The sequence below is a fragment of the Cavia porcellus genome, unplaced genomic scaffold (genome assembly GCF_034190915.1).
Source record: "Cavia porcellus strain 051 isolate PalLab524CR breed Dunkin Hartley unplaced genomic scaffold, mCavPor4.1 scaffold_3, whole genome shotgun sequence".
NCBI lineage: Eukaryota > Metazoa > Chordata > Mammalia > Rodentia > Caviidae > Cavia > Cavia porcellus.
Window position 1 is genome coordinate 27816923 of NW_026947486.1, and position 7832 is coordinate 27824754.

Consider the following 7832-nt stretch of genomic DNA (forward strand, 5'->3'; position numbering starts at 1 on the left):
TATAGAAGTAGTAAAGAGCTCTGAGTAGTCAATTTACACAAATAGATGGTAATTACAAAATAAAGCTGTCAAATGCCTAATACCATACCTTAAAAATCTTGAAAAAAATAAATGTTAGACTACATGTTTATGGAAGGAACATAGTAAAATTTGGAAAGGAAATATGTGAAATAATAAAAGATACAAATATCACCAAAATAAATCAGTTTTATAAAAAATACAAAATATCAAGCATTTAGATGTGTTCATCACGACAATGAGAACAAACATTCAGATCAGTAAAATTATAAATTATAGACAGAATATTAAAGACATTCTACAGAAATGCAAGCATTCATAAGAAATAATTATAAGCTAATATATACCAACAAAGTGACAAATCTAGAATAAATGAATAAATATCTAGAGATATACAAGCTATCAACATTGCATTATAGGAAATTCATAATGTGAGCAAACTAAAATCAACAAGTTCATGAGTCAGCACAATTCACAGACTGCAGTGGATGAGAACAAGTAGTCACCAAGAAGCAAACTCTCCCTGTGAACTGGTATCATGTGTTGGCTGCTGCAGGCAGAGCTAGATGCCAGCCTTTTCCCACGAGTCAGTGCAAATCATAGACTACAGGGGAAGAGAACAAGAAGTCACTGAGAAACAGTTACTCCCTGCAAATCAGTACCATGTGTAGGCTTCTAGGGAAAGAGCTAGATACCAATACCTTCCAATGTGTGGGCTGAAAAATGACAAGAGCCATCATTCACCCCCCTCCCCATGCCACTAGTGACCATCTGATCCAAAGAAACACAGGCTGCAATTATAGCTATTGTGTTAAGTACAATTTGATGATTGTATTGTTTAATATTTCACTTATTTTGCAGGTCTAAAGCCAGTGGTCTTATCATCTCTTAAGAGGATAACAGTATGAAATGTGTAACATGTATGGGGGATTTCATTTTGAAGGTTGTAGACATTGTTAATTACCTATTGTCTTGTTTTGAAGTCCTGTATCATTTCCATTGTTTTGTTGGGTTGGATTTTATTCTGTTTTGTTTTGTTTGATTTTATTATGTCTAACGGCATGTGTATTTTTTTCTAAGATAGCAAGATATATCATGGTAGCCATTTTAGATTTACTATTACTTTGTTTTGAGATCCTTTATTGAGTTTATTGTTTTGTTTTTTATTCATTCTATTCTATTTTGTTTTGTTTAATTTTTACTGTCTGAAGGTATCTGCAGCTGTTTTCAAAACAAGAGGCATTATGGTAATCATTGTTGATTTCCTATTGTTTTGAAGTCCTGTGTCACTTACACTGCTTTGTTTTGATTGGCTTTATTCTGTTTTATTTTGTTTGGTTTTGTTATCTTTAAAATAAGAATAAAGGAACTTCTGAAAAGATGGTGGAGTAATAAGCAGCATATAAAACAGCCTTTCTGAGAGACACCATGTAGATGTGGGAATATACCATCGTGAGGAAGACAAGAAGGAAAGAAGTGGGTCTCTTGGACCGAGGAAGAGTCTGAAATCTAAATCAGGCCCACAGAGAGACTAAAAAGAAAAACTTCAGTGAAGAAGGTGGGAGCTGTTAGAACCTTTGAAAAAATGGTCATGGTGACGGTGGCAGCTGGTGACCCCAGAGGCCTCTGCAGAGAGATTTAGCAGTGGAGGGGAGCTGTGAATGTGGAGAACTATACTGATTGATGGTGAGTGCAGAGAACTGGGTCATCCCACATGAGAGAACCATTAGCTGGGAGCCATTTTGGAGTCAGATGGTATAAGCCTGGAACCAGAACTGTTGCCAGCTTCCTCCAGCAGATCTTAGCTGAGCACAGACCAGTGAAAATTGCTTGAACTTCAGTGAGCCCAATGCGTCTGGTCTCTCTGCTGAATTTGTCTACTACTCTATCATAAAGAAAGTCCTGGCTTGCAGGGATGTAGTTTCATGATTTGGAACACTGTCTCCACATGCTGTGTACTAGTGAATCCAGAAAGAATCCTGGAAGTGGACTATTTTTTGTTTTTGTTTTTCCTTTCTAATTTTCTTTTGTTGTGTTCAGTTTTTTAATTTCTTTGTATACTATATTGTTTTATTGTTTAGTTTTTTGAGTGTGAGTGTTGTTCCTAACCTATTTGTGGATTTGATTTTGTGCTGTTCTACCTTTTATCTCTTCTAGTTCTCTTTTCCTTCAGTCTTCTGCATCAGTTTCCCCAAGTTGGTGGGATCCATCTTTGTCCTCCAACCTAATTTTAATCACTTTCTCTTTTCCCACTTCTCTGTTCCTCCTTAATATATTTTGAATCTTAACCCTTGAGGACAGAATTAACATATTAAAGACTTATACATTGTATATAATTGTTTTACATTCAGTTATATGGTCATAAATTCAGTTTATATGGTTAGAAGCTGCAACTAACCTGTTGGCTGAGCTTGTTTTATAGGTTGTGCTTGATGCTATTGATACCATTATAGCCAAAATTGACATAATTGTTCTAAATAGCTGTTGGCCCTGATAATTCATGACTAGGAAATTAGGAGTCACAGAGAATATTGTGGCATGGTGCAAAAGAACCAGGGACTAGGCCAGGTGAGCAATAACTTCTCATTTCCAATAAACTGAGAAATTAAGATCTTCCAAAAGACTCAGAGCCTGAAAACCAACTACACCTGAAAGATACCTCAGAGAAATGATCATCACCTGGTTGTCTTAAATACTACCAATAAATCAACTCACCATAGGCAACTAATAAATACCACTCCAGGAATTAAACTAAGAAAAGAAATGAAAGGCACTTAAACAAGACATAACCTCAGACAACCAGTTCAGCAAAGGCAATGAGGGAGCAATGAGGTGAGAAAATCTGAAACCCAGTTCTATCAGAATGGGTAACAAAGCAATTGAATGAGGTTCAGGGAAAAAATGAAATCAGAAATAATCTCTCAAATAACTACAGAGATTACCAAAATGCACACCATGAATAGTGATGCTAGAGCAGACACAGATGAAAATATACATGAATTTAAGGAAATTATAGAAGCACAACATAGAAAACAAATGGATTCCATAAAGCAGATTCAAGGTGATATCTAGAAGAATACAAACAACATTGAAAGCATTCAAAGCAGATTGGGTCAATGTGAGGAAAGGACCTAAGATATTGAAGACAGACTTGCAGTTAGTGATCAGGAAAATAAAGATTTCTCAAAACTAGCAATGGAGCATGAGAAATCAATCCAACAGCTGCCAGATGAGACAATGAAGAATAACTTAAGGTTAATTGGGGTCAATGTTCACAAACATCATGACAGAAAACATTTCTGGTAGAGAAAAATAATTTGTCATACAAGTAAATGAGGTATATAGAACTCCAAATAGCAATGATCAAAAAATGTACATCCAGGAGCATCATAGTCCAGATTTCAGAAATTCAATACAATAATAGAAACTTAAAAGCTGTTTCAAAAAAGAAATAAATCACATAAAAGAAAAACCACACGAATTATAGCTGACTCCTCAGCACAAGCTATGAAGTCAAGGACAGTTCAAAGTGAAGTATTCCAAGTTCTAAAAGAAAACAATTTTCAACTCAGACTGTTGTATTCTGCAAAACTGTCTTTTAGAATTGATGGAGGAGGGGGCTGGGGATTTAGCTCAGTGGAATAAGTGCCTGCGTTGCAAACAGGCAGTCATGGGTTTGATCCCTGGTACCACTAATGAAAAAAGACAAAAAAAAAAAAAAAAAAAAAAACAGAGTTCATCAAAATTGATGGAGGAATAAGACACTTCCATGACAAAGAACACCTCAAGAAATATATGACTACAAAATCTACTCTCCAAAATATTCTTTTTTTGGGGGGGGGGCGTCTTTTTCTTTTTTATCGGTACCGGGGATCGAACTCATGACTGCCTGCTTGCAAGGCAGGCGCTTATGCCGCTGAGCTAAATCCCCAACCCCCACTCCAAAATATTCTGAAGGACATTCTATAAAGAGATAATAAGGATGACAACTCCATGAACCCCAGCAGAAGGAATTTACCAGGAAAGGCAAACAATTAGAGAGAAGGCAAAAAGAACAAAAAGTGGTAGCCAAAAATAGGAAAGTAACATGATAAGTCAATACATATCATTTTTAACCATTAATGTTAATGTTCTCAATTCACCACTCAAAAGACACAGACTGGCAGAATGGATTAAGAAGCAAGATCCAATAATATGCCATATACAAGAAACATATTTAATTCAAAAAGAAACTCATGGACGTCAAGGATAAAAAAAACAACATTCTGTGTAACAGGAACTCAGAGAAAAGCAGGGGTTGCTATTCTATTTGCAGATAAATTGGATTTCAAGTCAATACTGATTAAGAGGGATAAAGAAGGTCACTGAATCTTGGTAAAGAGAACAATCCAATAGGAAGATATAGCAATCATAAATATATGTGAAACAAATTTTAGTGCACCTAGTTATATAAAACAATTATTAATGAACATGAAAAATCAAATAAGCACTAGTATTATTGTATTAGGAGACCTCAATACCCTGCTGGCACAAAAAGACAGATCAACTAGAAAAAAAATCATTAATGAAATATTAGAACTAAATCAAACTTTTGAGCAAATGAACTCAATAGATTGTGTAGAGTATTCCACACCACAACATCAGAATAATACATTCTTCTCAGCTGCACATGGACCATTCTCCAAAATAGACCATATAGTGGCTCGTGGAACATGCTTAAGCATGTATAAAGGTGTTGAAATTACCCCATGCATACTATCAGACCGCAATACAATGAAATTGAAGATCAGTGCCAAAGGAAACTATAAGAGCTTCATTAAAAACATGGAAAATTAATAACACCTTACTCAACAATCAGTAGGTCACAGATGAAATTAAAGAAATTAGACAGTTTTTACAGTTGAATGATAATGACAATACCATATAATGAAACTTGTGGGACATGATGAAAACAGTGTTAAGAGGAAAATTTATAGCAGTAAGTACCCACATCAGGAAAACAGTGCAAGCACATATAAACAACTTAATGTTGAACCTCAAACTTCTAGAAAAAGAAGAGCAGGCTAAACCAAAAGCTCATACAAGTGAAGAAATTATAAGGATCAGAGCAGAAATTAACACACTGGAGAATTTTTAAAAAAATACAAAGAATCAATGAATTGAAGAGTTGGTTCTTTGAAAGATTAAACAAAATTGACAAATCCTTCGCCTACCTTATCAAAAAAGGGAAAGAAATGACTCAAAATGAGGAATCAAGAGGGAGAAATCACAACAGACCCTCTAGAAATTCAGCAAATCATCTTTAATTCCTTTGAAAACTTGTGTTCTAATAAGATGGAAAATATGGAAGAAATCGACAGATTCCTAGATACATATGAGTCACCCAAATTGAAACAAGAAGATATAAAATCCTAAATAACCCAATATCAATAAATGAAATTAAAGATGTAATTAAAATCCTATCAACAAGGAAAAGCCAAGCCCCTAATGGATTTACTGCTGAACTTTATATGGCATTTATTGAAGAACCAACACCACTAATTCTCAAGATCTTTAATGAAGTTGAAAGGAAAGCAATACTCCCGAATTCATTCCTGCAAGCCAGCATTGCTTTGATTCCAAAACCAGAGAAGGACTCAGCTGAGAAAGAGAATTAAAAGTCAATCTCCCTAATGAATATTGATACAAAAATGTTCAATAAGTTACTAGCAAAAACACTGCAGAAAATCATAAAAAAAGATTGTACAACATGATAAAGCAGGATTCATCCCAGGGATGCAAGGGTGGATCAGCATATGTAAATCCATAAATATAATATATTATATTAACAGAGCCAAGGAAAAAATATCATATGATCATCTCAATAAACACAAAGCTTTTGACAAAGCTCAACACCCATTCATGATAAAAAAAATCTACAGAAAATTTGGATAGATGGTCTTTATGTCAGTCTGATAAAAGCCATCTGCAAGAAACCAACAGTCAACATCATATTGAATGAACAAAAACTGAAAGTGTTTTCTTGAAAATCAGGAACAAGACAAGGATTTCTAGTGTCTCCACTCTTATTCAACATAGTCTTGGAAACATTAGAACAATTAGACAATAGAAAGTAATAAAAGAATAAAAAAGGAAAGGAAAAATTTAAACTATTGTTATCTGTAGATGATATAATACTCTACTTAGAATACCCCAAAAACTCTACCTTAAGACTTCTAGATTCAGTAAGCAAATTTAGTAATGTAGCTGGTTACAAAGTCAATATGCATAAATCAATAGCCTTCTTGTACATGAATAATAAACTCATTGACAGAGAAATTTGAGGAAAATGCCTTTTACAATAGTGTTAAATAAATGAAATACCTAGGAATCAATCTAATGAAGGATGTAAAAGAGCTGCACATTGAAAACTATTGTACTCCGGAAAAATAGATTGAAAGGGTATTAGAAAATGGAGACACATCCTATGTTCTTGGGTAGGAAAAAAGATAGTGAATATGGCCAGATTTCCAAAACTGTTATACAGATTCAATGTAATCCCAATCAAAATTCCAATAGCATATCTTATAGAATTAGAGAAAACTATCATAAAATTCATCTGGAATCAGAAAAGACCTGGAATATCTAAGGTGATCCTTGGTAGCAAAGACTAGACAGAGGGCACCACATTCCCTGACTTGAAATTATAATGCTACCGTGACTAAAAAAATGTGCTACTGACAAAAAACAGACCTGAAGATAATGGAATAGATTAGAAGATGCAGAAAAACTGAAGACACACTAAATTACCTTGTATTTGACAAAGGTGCCAAACACATTTACTGGAAAAAAGACAGCCTGTTTAATAAATGGTGTTGGAAAAACTGGCTTTCCACATGATGAAGATTAAAATTGGACCCATATATTTCACCACGTCCTTAACTAAAAATCAGAATGGACTAAAGATCTCAATATTAAAACAGAAACATTAAATCTGCTGGAAGACAGAGTTCAAGACAAAACTCTTGAATACACTGGTGTATGCAAAGACTTTATGAATAAAACCCACATAGCACAGGTCTTATTGCAAAGAATCAACAAATGAGATCTCATCCTGCTGAAAAGCTTTTGCATAGCAAGAGAAACCAACAACACAGTGAAGAGACAAACCACAATGTGGAAGAAAATGTTTGCCAGCTGTTCCTCAGATACAGGATTTACTATCAAGAACATATAAAGAATTCAAAAAAATCAGTCCTCCCAGATTTAAAATCCCAATCCAAAAATGTGTATCTGAGATGAACCCATACTTCTCACATGAAGAAGTACACACAGCAAATAAATACATGAAAAACTCCAATAGCACTGGTCATTCAAGAGATGCAAATTAAAACAACAGTGAGATTTCACATTACCCTAGAAAGAATGGCTAGTGTTAAGAAACCAACCGATAACAAATGCTGGAGGGGCTTTGGAGAAAAGGGAACACTTCTACATTCTTGGTGGGAATGCACATTGGTGCAACCGCTGTGGAAATTGGTGTGGAGATTCCTCAACAAACTAGGATTGGAGGTCCCATTTTACCCAGCCATTTCCCTCCTGGGTATCATCTCAAAAGAATTGAAAACATCATATTGCAGCAATATATGTGCAACCATGTTTATAGCAGCACAGTTTATAATAGCCAGAAGTTGAAAACAGCCTAAGTGCCCATCAACTGAGGAATGGACAGAAAATGTTATTTCCATAAAACAGAATACTATTCAGCCATAAATAATGATAATCTGGACACTTTTATAGGTAAATACATGTTCTTTGAGAACATATTTATTAGT